The 18,437-nt window shown below is 35.5% G+C and overlaps 1 long non-coding RNA gene across 1 annotated transcript; it reads left to right on the top strand.

Annotated features, from left to right (window-relative positions):
- LOC121388847 lies at positions 1-17,565 on the top strand. The gene is made up of 3 exons (XR_005960014.1): positions 1-44; positions 4,565-4,652; positions 17,516-17,565. It is a non-coding gene; the product is annotated as an uncharacterized LOC121388847 (long non-coding RNA).
- Positions 17,566-18,437: the final 872 nt, after the last annotated feature.

Here is an 18,437-nt window from a genome sequence, read left to right as displayed (position 1 = left end):
CGGAAATGTTGTAAACTGGTCCTCTTTCATCATCGTATCTAAAGGTAGGGCTCAGTAATAGTTTCGAGAAATCAGTTTTATCTGTTTGATCTTTTTTGTGTGTTTTAATATGCTGCTCTAAAATGTTTACATCCCTGTGTCTGTAGTCACAGTGGGGCCCCCACAACATATTCTGTTATGTGTCGTCTTTTTATGTATAGGGCAACGACCCCCAGTATTCGACCACTTAAGAAAGAAATAGTCGTAACATTTTCGTTTTACTGACATTTGCCAATTTTTTTTTTTTTTAATTTTGGTACATACTCACTGTTAATGTTATTCCGGAAATGATCCAAACCCGTATTTATGGATGCCACACCTACTGGATGCATGTTAAGTGCCGCAATGAACAGGACCCAGTATTCGACCAGAGGACCCAGTATTCGACCACTTCGTATTAAAAAAAAAAAAATGTCTCTGATACAACAGATAATTGAAAATTTACATATGCATTTTAATTATTAAATAAATAGTCAGCATTTTCTGCCATTTGAACATTATTGGATACATGAAATAAAAGTTCTAGTCAATTATTCTAAAGTGACAATGTAACTGCATGGCAACTTATTGGACTGTAAGTGTAATGAATGAATTAACAATTTAGTTATTTAAGTCTTTAATTATTGCTATTATTAAGTTAAGTACAATTCAGTGAAGGTTTACATATGCATTATACACCAATGAACAATATCCAATTGCATGGGCAGATCCAGCATCTTGGGGGAACACTGGGGGTCGGGATCTAACGGTAAAAAAAGCACTAATCAAGTGGGCATAACAATGTAAAAAGTAATAATAAAAAATATGGTGGAAAAGGCACTTGAATATATTTTCCCCCCAATTCTTATGTAAATATTAATAAATAATTTTATTATTATTAAAAAAAATGTATTACTATTTTGTGTTGGGGTGGGGTGGGGTGGGGGTATAATCTACACAGGTTCCGCATTTGCATTTGGATAAATGGGGAAAAAAGTAGTTCATTAAAGGTGCAATCTCGTAGCTTCACAATGGTGGTTTTCCGTCAAAGGATTTTCACTTCTGCTTTGAAATGTAAACATTATAAACCTTCAAGTATGTAACCATAATCATTACGACCCACTCCCATCCCCTTTACAAAAATGGGAGCCCGTACGCCTATGGCCCTCGCAATTTAATAATAATATTGTGGTAGTTGTACTACAATTAACATCAGCTTATTTTACGCCAAAAGCCGAATCCATTTGACACTTTTTGACAAAGTAAAACAATAGATGCATTTGGTATTTCAAACAAATGCGTTGCCATGACATTTGTAAAAGCAGCATTTACAAATGCAGACAGGTAATGGTTTTTTTGTGTATTGTTTTCTTCACCCACATAAAATGATTTTCATATTATAAATGTTATTGTTATTATTATTTTCATAATTGCTAAAAAAAACAATTTTCAATTTAGAATAAGATATAAATGCAACTTATTTATAACGGGATATGCCATCCCTGTATTGTGCTATAAGTAGGCTAACAAGGAAAATGTAATTAAACATATTATAAACGTTTGGAAACATGAAACATTTCAAATTTTAGCACATGACGCAAGAAATAAACCAGTGCCTGACATGACATTTTCACATTTTTCCACATCTGCTTTATTAGCAGTGAATTCTACTGAACAAAATTGTTCTGGACCCTTTCTGGTATATTTAGATTCTCTTTCGGGTCTTGCAGATATGCCATTTATGGATGGCAACTGCTTGCTTATTAAGGACATGTATAAGGCTGAATCTCGTCGTAAGTATGCAACAAAAGCATTTTTGTCGAACGGATTAGTGCGCTCATGATGGCATGAATACAATTCATTAATTTCAAGTTGCTGCCTCCTGCACTGTTGGTGCTTGCCGACAATGAAGACTGGTCTCAAGGATAATTTGAAAGTTTCCATTTTCTATCGAAAGAAGGGAAATATCAGACATGTTCATATTACATGTATATAATATATTTTACAATCATGGTTATACGAAATGGAACATGCTAACAATGCACCTTTCTGAACTAAATAGCCGTTTTCAGTTAATGACTGATAGGAAGGGGAGAGAGAAGAGATTGGGGGGGGGGGGGGGTGTAGGATGGAGAAGATAACCAACCCAACCAACCAAAATAAAACAAAGGAAAAAGAAAACCCCATCAAAAAATTATATAATGACGGTTTTTTTTTGTTATCACTGTTCATATGACCTGTTTAGCTGAAATTTACCAAGAACAAAGTCGTGTCACATGACCAGAATTATTTCCTGTCGGCATGTTCAAAGGTGAAAGCAAAGCCAAAGGAGAAGATTGTTGATTTTTATTTCTAATTAACATTGAAAATACGTGTTAAAGAGCATGTGGCCTATGCTTAAGCTATAGTCCCACTGGGATCCCGGATAACCCCGGACCATAATCCGGGGTGGTCCGGGGCTTGAACCGTAGCGATGCCGGGGTGGTCCTGGATATTTCGGGACAGTCCGGGGGTCGTCCCGGCAGTTTTAAACATGCTTAAAACTGCCGGGGTGGTCCGTAAGGGTCCTGGACGTTCGCCTCATCCTGGGTGATCCGTAGTGATACCGTATTGTCGCCGGGGCAGTCCGTGATGTCATCGGGGACGTCCTGGCTGATCCTGGGTAATTTATTGACCCCGGATAAACACGGTGACACTACGGTTCATCACGGTGCTACTACGGCGTCATCCGTAGTGACACCGAAATGACACCGGGATGGTCCGGGGTCATCCGTAATGACACCGGGGTTGTCCGGGATGGTCCGGGGGGACACCGTGGCGCTATAGGGGTGACGGTCCTCGGTCGCGATTTTTTGCCAAAAATCCCCAGGATCATCAAGGACCGTGGTGGTGGTGTTAAACACTTTTCTTTCTCTGTATTCTTTTCTTTGTCTTTACTTGCATACAGTTTTAATTTTTGTTAATTTTCATTTATTAGTGAGTGTTAAGAAACCGTTCAAAATTTACTGCGTTTGGCCAAGTAAATGGGTTTTTTCCTGTTTCGCATTGGGTAGCCACAATATTTTGCTATGAACAATTATATCATAGGATAAATTAATCACATCAAAATCTAAGTGATGAGGGGGTTTTTCTTTAGTAATTGTTAATCAATATTTTACTGTAAGAGTTACTTAAAGAGCTCTGCTCATGGCATATTTGAAAGAAAAAAAAATTATGCAAGAAAAAGACAAACATTGTATTACTAAATATCAAAGACAATAAAGTTAATTTTTATAAACCGCTATGGCTAAAAATCCATTGTTCAAGTTGATCTTTAACATAGGCAACCAGTGACCTGGCATGAGGCATTATGCTGCATTTATGTGTGTGCAAATTGACACTTAAATGTTATATTGGGCGAATCTACATTTTTGTCTATCCTATTTTTCGGGGCAAGACATAGTCCAGTGGTAAAGCGTTCGCTTAATGCACGGTCTGTTTGGGATCGATCCCTGTCAGTGGGGCCCATTGGGCTATTTCTTGCTCCAGGCAGTGCACCACAACTGGTACATCAAATGCTGTGTTATGTGGTATCCTGTCTATGGGATGGTGCATATAAAAATTCCCTTGCTGCTAATCGAAAAGAGTAGGCTATGAAGTGGCGACAGCAGGTTTCCTCCCTCAATATCTGTTGTCCTTAACCATATAACCGTTAATAAAATTTGTTGAGTGCATTGTTAAATAAAACATTTCTTTCTTTGTCTAACTTCTCCTACATTTTTTTCAAAATATCAATTTTTTCCTACTTTTTTGTTCTACTTTACCGTACAGTTTCAAAATGCTGCTAGTTAATGTCACTGTGCATATTGTTTGTGTTATTAACATAACAGTTATTAGATCTTTTTCTTTTTCAACAAGATATATCTTAAAATTTAAGCCTACCATATAATCTCAATTTAAATTTACACCCTTAAAGTCAATGTGACATAATAGCACTCAAATGTTACTTTTGTCATGACGTGCTTGTATAAACAAATTGTGCTCCTTTAACACTTAATACATTACTTTATGTATTTTATATTAATATGCTACCATCTCTGTTTGAGCAGAACTTGACAAGTAGTCAATCCTTGCTAACATATTTAGAGTTATGTTAACAAATTGTATTTTTTATACATATATTAAGTTTTTGCAACTAATATGTAGTGTCTGAAAAATAAGTTAGTAACAATTATCAAATTCCGTGTAATTTGTAAATGAATCTGTTACCTGTTTATGATTGCTTCAAATGCTTGAAAACAGCTAACAATTATTACCATAATTAACATTACAATGTGCATCAATTTAGGAAGGAAAACTTAAATTAATCATTAGTGACCTTCAAGGTGACCAACATTACTGTACATATTTAATAAATATGTATACTGATTCACTAGTCGTTACAACTCGCTCTGGGTATGACCTTGAATACTGTTTTAGTCTAATCCTACTTTTTGCTTGTATTTTCCTACTTTTGTGCTACTTTTTCTATATTTTCATTCCGACTTTTGTCCTACGTTTTCATAAGGATGTGCTGGACAGCCTGGATTTTAAACAGATATACAGATGACTATTGAAGTTGTTGCTGTTTACACTTACAACAAAAGGAGAAACAGGTAAGACCATATGTGGTAATAAAGGCCATCCACTGATGTCGGATTTCTTTCTGTAGTATGTGTATTAGTGATTAATATGTGTATTTTTTTGTATCAGTTAACTCGAAAATGATCGATGTAAAGGTATTTGACGTCAAACATAGGATTGTTGTGGTATTAGAGCGGGAATCTTTGCCAACCGTTTGGTAGTCAGGAATTGCCAAAAAAATACATAGGTTGGTCTTCGACTGTAATGAGAGCGTATTTATGTCCAAATGTCCGTCTAGCTCTCTTACAGTCAGAGTACTCGGGCTAACCTATATCGTGACGTAGCGTCACATGATCGCTAGCTCAGTGGTTCCGTCTTCCAGGGGCCGTCTCATACGATAATAATACAAGTGCCCGACAATCACCTAAAAAAGTTTGTTTTGTTTAACAACACCTCTACAGCACATTGATTTATTAATCATCGGCTATAGGATGTCAAACATTTGGTAATTTTGTCATAATCTTAGAGAGGACACCCGCTACATTTTTCCATTAGTAGCAAGGGATCTTTTATATGCACCATCCCATGTGTGTGTGTGCCACTCTGTCGCTTTGGTGATTTTTCCGTAACCCAGTGGTAAAGCGCTCGCTTGATGCGCGGTCGGTATGGGATCGATCCCCGTCGGTGGGTCCATTGTGCTATTTTTCTTTCCATCAAGTGCACCACGACTGGTATATCAAAGGCTGTGATATGTGCTATCCTTTCTGTGGGATGGTACATATAAAAGATCTGTTTTCAATAGGAGTCAAAATTATTTTTACCTGGTAGGGATAAATATTAAAATGTTTGAATGTCTGTTCGTTGTTATTTATATGTATACATTTTTTTTGCGCTAATTTGGGATGGATTGTACTTGTCAGAACAATTTAATTATTATTATTTGTTTTTGCTTTTGTACCTAATATGGTCAAACTTACTCAGACTAAAACGTCGAACTGAACCGAAAGTACGTGATCGTTGCTTAACATAGTTACAGCTTCCGGAAAATTGTAAAAAAACCACCTATACAGTTCCGTTTATACACTGTTCTTGGGGATACAATCTTATTTTCATATTATAAGTATTTTTGTTATGCAATAAATGATTAAAACAACTATGCATTTTCTCGCTTTATTTGAAGTAGTCTTCAAAATACTTGTTCCAAACGTTTATTTCCATGTCTACCGGTTCTGCATTCGTGGAATCTGCAAAGAAAATGTGATTGGTCATTGTAAACATATAGAAAGTTTGAAACATATGTTCATGTAATATTAAAATTAATTCAGGCCCGTAGGAAGCCCAAAATAATTCTGCCCTGGTTTAAAACTTTTAAAACTTTAAATGCTTTTCACCATAAAGAAACTTAAAAATGCTTTTGCGGAAATCAAACGAAGTTTTAATATCAGAATAATAAGAAGAATTAAATGTTTTTGGCTTTGTAAACTGTCATAAAGCTACATCAGTCATCTGACGAAGGTTTCACTGAAATATTTCAACAAGGTCATTGCTCACGTCATTCACAGGCATATCTAGCCTGAACTTCCTTTTTGGTCCAGGAAATGATTGAATGAGCTGTAGGATGTTCTGCCTTTTGGTTGTGGAAATTCCACGAGGTCCGTGCAAATTGTCTGGACGAATTTCAATGTTAAATTTTCGTCTCAAAAAGTCAACTTCAGTTGGATCATCATCAAAGGAGTGTTTGCACCACATTGATCTTGAACCTTTAACAAAGTGAACCTCACACAGGTCAGCCAAATATGGTAATATTACCTTCTTTGATTGTCGTTACCTGTGGTCATCTTCCATTGCATAAAAATCACTATGATGCATCACCGCAGTTTTATTTTTTTGGCTCGCTTTTTGGCACAATTCAACAAAATCGTCGAAAATGCAGATTCCGTTACACTTTTTCATTTTTGATCCAGTGTTAACATAAAGGTGTGTCCCCTTTTAAGGTACCCCACAGTAATTTTCTTTGGACCCCATTCCTGATTTGTACACCAGACAAGAGCAGAAAACAGAGAACAATTTTTGTTTTGCCCAGAAGAATTATTTGCCCAAAAAACCACTGTGTCTTTCTCTGATAAGTTAATACACTTTATGTAGGCAAATATAACATTTGACGCAAGCACACCAAAATCTACATCTTCATTCAAAGAGGCAAATGTTTGATTAAAAACAACTAAACGTGAAACCAAAAAAAAAATCTTTAGTGGTCATCTTAGGCAATACCATTACTTTTTGCATGTGAGCGGTGAGGAAACTTTGCTTGTTATTGTTAGACTTCACATGCTCCTGATATGTTATCCTGGCATGGTGTATCTGGCTCTGTGTTTTCGGGAATCCTCACACACCACACACGTTGCTTCATCATGGCCATCTTATGGGGATGCCAAGTGCGCTTTGTGGCAAGCACACACATCACAATCATCCTAAGATGGACGCCGAAAGCCAATGTTCATCGTTTTGAACACTCGACGATAAACAGGATAGCTTACATCACTAACGTTTTCTTTGTAATCTTTCCACATGGCAGTGATGGTGAGATCGTGGTCTAAATACCTACGATTAGGGAAGTGCTGAAGATTGTAGTGACTTATTTGAGGGTCAAAACTTTCAATATGCTCCTGAATGCTAAGTTTGTCCTTGGTTTTGGGGCAGCCTTCCTCCGTTTATCGGTGGGTTTCAGAAGGATGTTGTTGGGAATTTTCAGTTTTTCCCTGACAAACTCTGTCACTCTACCATTAGTCTTTAGACCCAGAGTACGAAGACACGCCCACAGGTAACAGTGTATGGGTGCGAGAATACTGGTCTTGTGCTATTTTGCGTCTTTTGACCGAGTGAATCAGAATATGTGCATCGAACCAGAGTCTACGTTCACCGAAGTCAAGAGACCAAAATACATCATTGGTAGTATGGCGTTGTTCCTCTGTTATTTTCGTTGCACATGATTTTCGGCAGGTATCCTTGCAAGGCTCCAGGAGAACATACTTTTCCTTGTGGTATTGGTGTCTGTCCTGCTCATTCTGACGCTGTTTTCTGTAAAATAAAACATTACAGTTCATGCGGTTCTAACCTACCTAAAGGGAATGTCTTATCCATGTTTCATATTCTTTTATGGGATGAGTTTAAAAGAGCCATATCTACTCTCAGTAAAGCATAAGCGCAACACTTTTATTAAATTTTGCAATTTTAACTCATGAACTTGTCTGAAAAAATAACTGCTACGTTTTTGTTGTTGCAAGGTAGAATGCAGATCAGATTTGATCTGGTAAAACCTAGCAACTGCAAATGTAAACAAATAAACAATTAAAATTTTGTTTTAACATGTCACACAAAGTATGCCCCATACAGTTAATAATTTAGGCATAATTTTTAGCAATTTATTGTTATGGGGTGAAATCAATTTTCACACATTTTTCTGTAAAAATTATTGACAATAAACTTACCAATTTTATCCAGACCATTTACGTAATCGGATTGTAATTTATTTTATCAAATTATTACACTAACCTTGGTTTTCCAACTACATCATCAGTAACAGATTCTGCTTGGCGATCGCAATCAGTAACTGTTGATGCAGCAGGGTTGATCGACTGGTCCTGGTTGGTTATAGAAACAGAAATAGCAGGCGATCTTTGTGTCGATCATTTGAGGCTCGTCAATACTGGTGTTATGGTCATCATAAACATTACTAATGGCATTTCTTGTCTTTTTATTTTTATCCAGTGCCAACTGGACTATCAGCTTTCCACATTAGCAGCTCATACTTCATTTAGAATATTGAAAACAACAAAACAAAAGAGCCCAACAAATTTTTCTGATTCTCTCATGGTTGCTGCCATAACTTAAGTCATGTGACCCGACACCTAAACCTATTGGCTCAAGCAAGTTGCTGGGGTTTTCCAGACAACAAATACAAATGTGTGACTTACTAGGTTTGCCCAAGCAAAAACTTCGGAAACTTGTTTGTCATTTTTCTTCAATATTGCACCTAATGATAGGAATAAACCTAGTATTTCATAAAAATTGGTCAAACTTACTTTTGACCAAAATGTGACTTACTAGGTTTTTCCAGACCAGGGCAGAATTGGGAAGGCCTATTTTGACTCGACATGCGTGGAGGATGTAAGTTAAATTCTCCACTGTTGTTTTTGTTTTTTTAAATAACTATTCTTCAGGCATTTTGAAACACAACTTTATTAAGTTTCGATGAATGTTTGGCGATATTATATTTCTTGTAGGATTAACAACACCATGCAGTATTGTATGTTTTGACGAGATATTGGTCACGCCTGACCAGCTTTGCAAATTAGCGTAGTTAAAGGGGCATTGTTTGACAACTGTAATTACATATCAACTATATTTTTCGTACGTACGAAATTATTTGAAGACAAAATCCATTTTGGGCATCTTACAAATATTAAGACGACCAGAAACACAGTCCAGTGGTAAAGCGCTCGCTTGATACGCAGGTCGGTTTGGCCGTGGTATGTGCTATCCTGTCTGGGGGATGGTGTATATAAAATATCTCTTGCTACTGATGGAAACAATGTAGTGGGTTTCTTCTCTAAGACTATGTCAAAATTACCAAATGTTTGACATCCAATAGCTGATGATTAATAAATTAATGTGCTCTAGTGGTCTCGTTAAACAAAACAAACTAACTTTTTTTTACCTTTTCTGACATGCGATAGCCGATGTGTAGTTTTGTTCTGAAGTATTTTTAAACGTTCATTCATTCCCAGAAAACACAATACATACAACGGCCTTTATTGAACCAGTTGCATACATTTTTGACACAAATGAAACTAATTAGAATAGATGTTTAACGACACCCGAGCACGAAAAATACATAGGGTATTGGGTGTCAAACTATGATGAAGCTAATTGTTTTTATAACAAACACATTCACATGTATCACCTTCTATACAAAGTTTTAGCATATACTTACCTTGATTTATGTATTGTATTGTATTGTATTGTATTATACTTTTCTTACACTGTGGTTAAACATTCATTCATTTATTCATTCATTCACATTTATCATCAGTGACTTGTGGTATTAACTGCTCTATCAAATGCTCGAAACCGTAGTGGTATAGGAGCATGTTAAAATATATCGCTTTATCAAAAGATGGGTGAACCTCGAACTTTGACCCAGTCGGAAGTTAACTGTTAGTTGAGTTAGTACTACCAATATGGTTTGCGTCAATTTGTAATTCTCGTATTCTTGTCATTCAATTGACACAGGCGGAAATTAACTGTTATTTGGCTTAGTACTACCAATATGGTTTGCGCCAATTTTTAATTCTCGAATTCTTGCTTGTCGTTCAATAAATTAAAAAGAAGAATGGAAAATGTTTTAAAAACTGTAGAAGAGTGATGACAATATAGTCTTACTTACCTATACCGGAGTGTCTCCATACATCGGTGATCCCATTTGGTTATTGTTCTGCATGGAATGCATGGTGGAGATCACTGAGCTTAACATCATCTGGTAGAACATCTGCATCTCACTCAGCTGTTGATCACAGGTACACGATGAACTCTGTCCGTGAACACCGACGGCAATGATGCCCAAGATGACTGCGAATAGCAACAGCTTCGACAACATTTTCAACGTCGATTGATGTGGATTCAGATATCTAGTATCTAAGAAATCACAGTGATGTTTTTCTTTTTATTCAGAGGATATGTACATATTTAGTGAACACTGTCAACCAGCTGTCTTCGTGTGAAACGCTCAGTTCTGTGTTGACAGAGGGGGAAAAACGTGAATATAACAGATGAATATGTGCGTGCGTACGTATATATCACATACACATATTACGGGAAGTATACACATAAAGAAAAATGTGGCATATACCGAAACAATGCTATACAACACATTTCTAGTTTCCACTAATCGTTGAAGCTACTTCGCTTTCAAACAGGATGTTTTTATTACAGAGAACAATGATGATAATGTGCAATAATCTACTCACCAGTAACGCTTAGATAATATAAAATTCTAAAAGTTCGTAAGTTACATACATTACGATTACGAATCTGACATTAACATATTCAATACTGTATCTCTGTTCAAGACCGATTCCACACGAAACAAATTATTTATGAAGCCTCGTCGTCCCGGGCATCAGGTATTCGCGAACAATGAGCACAGCATGCCCTCGGTGACACCCGCTTTCAGTACTGCCATCATAGCTTTCAAGTCTGTCACTTCATCTAAACAATGAACAAGTAAGAAATGTGCAAGTTTCATCAAAGAGATAAAAAGGTGTGCCATCATTTTGGTCACTGATACATTGTATTTAGTAGATATAGCCTCCACATAGCTACCATAAAACGTCATGAATGCTCTCAGGAGTCCCTGTACATCATAACCCTGATACAACAACGTCTGTGTCAGAATGATATGGCGTTGTTTGAAATGTGCTTACAATGAACATGTCCTAAGGTATATTAGAAGTTGTGATATGTAGACACCAAAAGCTAGAGCAGAAGGTATATTGCTCGACAGAAAGGGGAAATTGACTATTGGAATGTTGAAGTCGTGTCGTTTGTCAAACAGCTTAGTTTGAGTCCAGTATCACTTTGAATCTCCATACATAAATAGAAGTAGTAAACTGATTGAACACCTTCAGGTGTTTCTTTTATTTCTAACTCTTGTAGGTACACCAATGGGAGGTATTCTGTAATCCTGCTATTGTTGACTGATATAAGATCATCAATATAGCGGAAAGTAATCTTGAACATATTAACCAGATTCCTTTATTCTGATTTAACGAGATTAGTCCAATATTCTGATTCATATGCACAGAGAAACACATCTGCGAGTAGTGGAGCAGTTGGCGCCGACGGGGATTCCTATTTCCTGTCTATATGTTTTATCTCCAAATTTGACATATATGTTGTCAATGAGGATGAACATCATCCCACATATGTTTATGTCAGTATACTTTAGTCTGGATTTCCTCTTTGTCCAGATTATCCAGATCCGTGGAATATTGTTATTTATTATACATATATCTATGAAATATATAGATTTACAGAAACCATAAAAGTGATATTAAGTAAAAAGATATATTTTGACTTTTCGGATGCGTGAAAGAAACATATTTTTACTCATTGCTTCGTTGACACAAAACTCGTATTCGAAACAAACCATGTAATAGGCACTATATATTTATATTTACGTTCAACGTTGTTTGTAACACACGCTCCATTGATTAAGGAACGAAGTTTCTCCTTAAGCTTGTGATCAGGACAATTGTCAATTTTTGAAACTAGAATATTTGTTGTGCATTTGCTCGACCCCTGGATGTACCTAATTTTTATGGATTCTTATGAAGTTTTAGAATCCGATAAAGAAAACTCGTTCTAGACAGTGCACCACGACTGGTATATCAAGGCGTGGTATGGGCGTTTGTGGGATGGTTCGTGTACAAAATCCCTTGCTACTAATGGAAACATGTAGCGGCTTCTCTAAGTACTCAAATTTACTAAATGTTTAACATCCCATAGCCGATGATTCATAAATCAATGTGCTCTAGTTCTGTCGTAGAAACCGTTAAAGGGACATTCCTGAGTTTGCTGCACTTTTTAAGATGTTATCGACTAACAGAGACTTTTTAACGATTGTAATTACATATCAAATATATTTTTCTGCATAAAATATCAGTGGCTATATATTAAACGTGTTTCTGATCATTCTAATATTTGTACTTGGTCAAATTTCATTTTATTTCCTAAAATATACTTTTTCGTACGTACGAAATATTTGAAAATAAAATCGACTTTGGGCTTCTTACAAATATTAAGACGACCAGAAACACGTTGAATATACAGCCACTGATATTCTAAACAAGAAAATATATTTAATATGTAAATTTAATCGTAGAAATATTTTATTAGTTGGAAACATCTTACAATGCAGCAAACTCAGGAATGTCCCTTTAAAGAAGGACCCTCCACGTCCTGCGCCACATTTTGGTGGAGTGTAATCATTTGAAGCCGACGAGAATGATATATTTGGCCACAGAAATATTTTGTTAGGTACCCAGCCATGTTTGTAAAGGGACATTCCTGAGTTTGCTGTAATGTTTAAGATGTTATCGACTAACAGAGACTTTTTAACGATTGTAATTACATATCAAATATATTTTTCTGCATAGAATATTAGTAGCTGTTTATTAAACGTGTTTCTGATCGTTCTAATATTTGTACTAGGTTAAATTTCATTTTATTTCCTAAAATATTGTTTTTTCGTACGTACGAAATTATTTGAAGACAAAATCCAGTTTGGGCTTCTTACAAATATTAAGACGACCAGAAACACATTGAATATACAGATACTGATATTCTAAACAAGAAAATATATTTAATATGTAAATTTAATCGTAGAAATATTTTATTTGTCGGAAACATCTTACAATGGAGCAAACTCGGGAATGTCCCTTTAACCAATATATTTTTTCGACTTGGCAAGATGAATGGGACGGTGCGGTCGCGAACAAGCTTAATTCTGTCAAGCCAGGTTTCGGAGTGGCAGTCATCCTACAGCCGGTGCAGGAAGGATGAAGTAGTTTTGTGCCGTATATATTTGACGCATTCATTTATTTTAAAGGGACATTCCTGAGTTTGTTGCAATTTTAAAGATTTTATCGACTAACAGAAACTTTTTAACGATTGTAATTACATATCAAATATATTTTTCTGCATAAAATATCAATGGCTATATATTAAACGTGTTTCTGATCATTCTAATATTTGTACTTGGTTAAATTTCATTTTATTTCCTAAAATATATTTGTTCGTACGTACGAAATATTTGAAAATAAAATCGACTTTGGGCTTCTTACAAATATTAAGACGACCAGAAACACGTTGAATATACAGCCACTGATATTCTAAACAAGAAAATATATTTAATATGTAAATTTAATCGTAGAAATATTTTATTAGTTGGAAACATCTAACAATGTAGCAAACTCAGGAAGGTCCCTTTAAAGAAGGACCCTCCACGTCCTGCGCTACATTTTAGTGGAGTGTAATCATTTGAAGCCGACGAGAATGATATATTTGGCCACAGAAATATTTTGTTAGGTACCCAGCCATGTTTGTAAAGGGACATTCCTGAGTTTGCTGTAATGTTTAAGATGTTATCGACTAACAAACTTTTTACCGATTGTAATTACATATCAAATATATTTTTCTGCATAAAATATTAGTGACTGTATATTAAACGTGTTTCTGATCGTTCTAATATTTAACTTTAAACTTTACAAACCCCTAAAACCATTAATTTTACAGTCGTTTTTGTTTATTCCTTAAAATTACCGATATCGGGTCCACATGACTCGTAGAAATGGACTTAAAATGGACATGACTTAACATTCGGTGCGTGTCACATGACCTCACACGTGCCAGATCAACAAGGCCAAAGAATTTAGTTTTTACGATCTTTAAGACCCCTGTTGGAATTTGTTTTCAATTATTATATTCGAACTGCAAAAGGTATGCTACATTTTTGTGCCTCTAGTGTAGTGAATAGTATTCATAATCCATTCATAACAGTTGTAAATAATTTTGAGTATATAAATTGTGTTAATTTAGAATCAATTGATTAAAAAAAATTTTTTTACAAACTATTCGCAGGTATGAACGTAATGCCTATCAGTATAATTGACATCAAGTGTGAGCGATGTGTGTTGATAAAACGCGGACCGGAACCAGAACGCTTGATAAATTGAATTTTTCCTTTTAAAAAAATAATAAATTAAGTGTTCGACAACTGTCCATAATTAAGAAACATATATTTTTTCATGTAGTTACCTTAAAAATGGAAAATGACGAGCCGCACATGCGCAGTACGATACTTTTTGCAAACGCATGCGCCTGAAAGGGACATTCCTGAGTTTTCTGCATTGTAAGATGTTTCCGACTAATAAAATATTTCTACGATTAAACTTGCATATTAAATATATTTTCTTGTTTAGAATATCAGTGTCTGTATATTCAATGCGTTTCTGATCGTCTTAATATTTGTAAGAAGCCCAAACTGGATTTTGTCTTCAAATAATTTCGTACGTACGAAAAAACTATATTTTAGGAAATAAGATGAAATTTAACCTAGTACAAATATTACAACGATCAGAAACACGTTTAATATATAGCCACTAATATATTGTGCATAAAAAATATATTAGATATGTAATTACAATCGTAAAAAAGTCTCCATTAGTCGATAACATCTTTACAAATGCAGCAAACTCAGGAATGTCCTTTGAACGCAGTTAGAAACGTCGTACCCTTTGCTGTTTAACGGAGGGTGTTTAACTTATATTTATTTAGAATGGATTTGTTTTACGTCCACATTGTTGATTTTTTACGTTACTTGATTGCAATTTATTTTGTTTCACGTATTGTAGCTGAAAATTGTAGAATAGTATTTCCTTAAATATCGTATTCGTGTTTTTGTCGTTAGGTGAACGCAGTTTGGGACGCCTATGGTATATTTGTCAAACGTGTTTGTAACTGAATGACGTCAATCGATAGGAAGAGTCCATCATGGGAGTAACGAAATTGGAAGTAAATTTTCAAAACCAGTTATATGAAAAATACTACTGTGTTTGAACCAGTTTTTATTTATATAGACACAGAAACAACAACAACATAATGCTTTATACTGAAAGCAATACCAATAAACCACTTTTAAGATGGAAGAACATAACAAAATTTCAAATACCCTGCACTATGAAACGGTCTGAAATATAAACTTATGAAAGTGTCAATTAAACAGTTTTGGATATATTCGTGTTTATTTATTGTGCTATGTTGCTAATTCATATTTGTTGTGTGATAATGGTTGTGAATTTCAACTCTACAGCCTATCATGTCAAAGGTAGGTGTCATTTGAGTAATTTTGTTGATGCTGGGAGCTGTTTGTTGTAATATTCGTGTTTTGTAAGTTCGTTTGAAAACTTTGAGAGGCCATGCTCGGGTAAACGGGGTCAGTTGTCGCGTTTTTAATTTGGGGTTTACACGATGATTAAATGATCAGTATTTTTATCAATTCATGATTTTTTTAATATTTGCGTTTTTGTGGCAAAGCATGGTTTATCGGTGTCGTCTGCTGCCAGTGACTGTACAGTCTCGATCTGCTGATTTCGCTCAACAGGACGATTGTTAGTTGAAATTCTGCTTGAAGAGGCTGATGCAGCAAGCATTGCTATATCGTCTGGAGAGTATTCTTAGGTGTCATTTTCTGGTCCAAATATTTCTTCCAATTCATCCAAATTAAAGTCGTACACCCTAGTTTCAGCTCGCGAAAATTAATTATAATTCTGGTTAATCTACAAATCTGTAACACACTTAGATCACGTTTTTATAAAATGGAGTAAAAAAGAAGGTTTTATATCGATAAATACCATGTGAATCCCCGTGACTCAATTACTTGAAGAAAAAAAAAAGAGTTAGTATTCTGATGTCACCGGTAGATGTCACTCGAAGCACAGAAATGCCTATGTCACGACAAATTTCCCAGAGTGCACACAGACTTGGGGTACGTTCCTTTCACCTCTCCTGGGCATGTTCCAACTGTTCTGTCCTCTCCAGATATCGTAAGACTTGCTGGTTTTAAAGGGACATTCCCGAGTTTGCTGCATTGTAAGATGTTTCCGACTAATAAAATATTTCTACGATTAAACTTACATATTAAATATATGTTCTTGTTTAGAATATCAGTGTCTGTGTATTCAATGTGTTTCTGGTCGTGTTAATATTTGTAAAAAGCCTAAACTGGATTTTGTCTTCAAATAATTTCGTACGTACAAAAACAATATATTTTAGGAAATAAAATGAAATTTAACCTAGTACAAATATTTGAACGATCAGAAACATGTTTAATATATGGCCACTAATATTTTATGCAGAAAAATGTATTTGATATGTAATTAAAATCGTTAAAAAGTCTCTATTAGTGATAACATCTTAAAAATTACAGCAAACTCAGGAATGTCCCTTTAAGGTTTTGTAACGTTTTGTATTGAGATACTTACTTCTCTGAACTTTATTGTTAATGAAAATGCACGAACTGTGAAGAAAAACCTCAAAAATGAACAAGCAAACGACAACAAATCGGAAGTTGATTATACCAACATCTGTGACGTTTAAACGGGAAGATCCCCTCTAAAAATAGATTGGACCTCGTCTGCTCAACGGTTTTTTCTCAGTGGCGCGTGCGTTTTTAAGAAATACAAAAAATGCATTTCGTGGTATTACAAACATCAGGATTACCAAAAAATACTTCAGGAGAATTAAAATGTAAGTAAAGTGTAATTTTATTTGTGAAAAATGGGTTTAATAGCGAAAAACAACGGCGTAATGGTTAACAACTAGGGCGTGTCCCTTTAAACGAATCGGCGTCTTCTATGTGTACGTCATCCATATTTACAAACAGTGACACTTCACCGCGTATGAATACACGTAAACAACGTTACAGTAGGTACATTAAGTTTCGGAGGTGGTATATCGTAGAATGAACAACTGTAATCAGCCAATCAAAATGCTTGATTTTTTACAGTCATTTATAGTCGTTCGAGCCAGTGCACCACGACTGGTATATCAAAGGCGATGGTATGTGCTATCCTGTCTTTGGGAAAGTGTATATAAAATATCCCTTGCTGTATTAGAAAAAACATTTAGCGGGTTTACTCTTTCGACTATCAAAATTACCAAATGTTTGACATCAATAGCCGATGAATAATGAATCAATGTTCTCTAGTGGTGTCGTTAAACAAACCGAACTTTTTTTCATTCGTGTATATTTATTTTGTGTTTGTATCCAATTAAGGTTCAAACACGCTGTCCTGGGAACACCTCGGATAAGGAGGCACGACAAAAGCAAGTAGACATTATGTTTGTCTGTTTTGTTTGTTGTTTGTTTTTATTTTTTTATTTTTGGGGGGTATGGGGTATGCTCCCCTGTTTAATTTTGAAAAACAGATTCTGTAATGCAATTTCCTGAATTCTACAAGTAAAATTAATATCTGCTTTAAGATTTACTACCAATAATATTTTTGATAATTGGGCTGTCTGTACTGTACAGTCGTTAAAACTCGCTCTGGGTGGAATCCGATGCCGAGATGCGAACCAAGTGTCTACCAGTCTTGTCTGATAGCTTAACCACTACACCACCGAGGCCGGTGTTGCACTGTGTTCTTTAATTCGTGAAATGTATTTAGACGTGCCTCACGAATGCAGGGATTTTCTATCAGAGTTCGAAGGGTACAATTAATTTGCTCTAAAATCTTGAAAATTAATGGATATATCTTTTTTAATTTTTAGAAAGATTATATTAAGAAAACTGCTGTTTCAAATGTATCAAAATGCTTGAAATACAGCGCCTAATTTCACTCATAACCACCTAATAGGCGTTATTACGTGTCCTCAACAAAGTCTGGAATGATATATAAAAGTATGTGGTATGCGCTGTTATCCTGTATTGTAAAGTGCATATAAAAATCCCTTACTGCTAATGAAACAAAAATGTAGCAGGATGCCTTTAAAATAAATGTTCTCCAGTCCCATGACTGGTATATCGACGGCCGCGAAATACCCCGTTCTGGCTGTAGAAAAGTGCATATGAAATGTTTCCTACTGCTAATGGGGGGAGTGTAGCAGGTTTCCTCTAGATTAGCTGTGGAATTACGTTGTAGAATGCGTCGCAAATTGTACCACTGCCCATGATCGTTTTGGGGGAGAGATGCGTGTGC

The sequence above is a fragment of the Gigantopelta aegis genome, chromosome 14, assembly GCF_016097555.1.
Source record: "Gigantopelta aegis isolate Gae_Host chromosome 14, Gae_host_genome, whole genome shotgun sequence".
In the NCBI taxonomy this organism is placed as follows: domain Eukaryota; kingdom Metazoa; phylum Mollusca; class Gastropoda; order Neomphalida; family Peltospiridae; genus Gigantopelta; species Gigantopelta aegis.
This window is presented reverse-complemented; position numbering and strand designations above follow the sequence as displayed.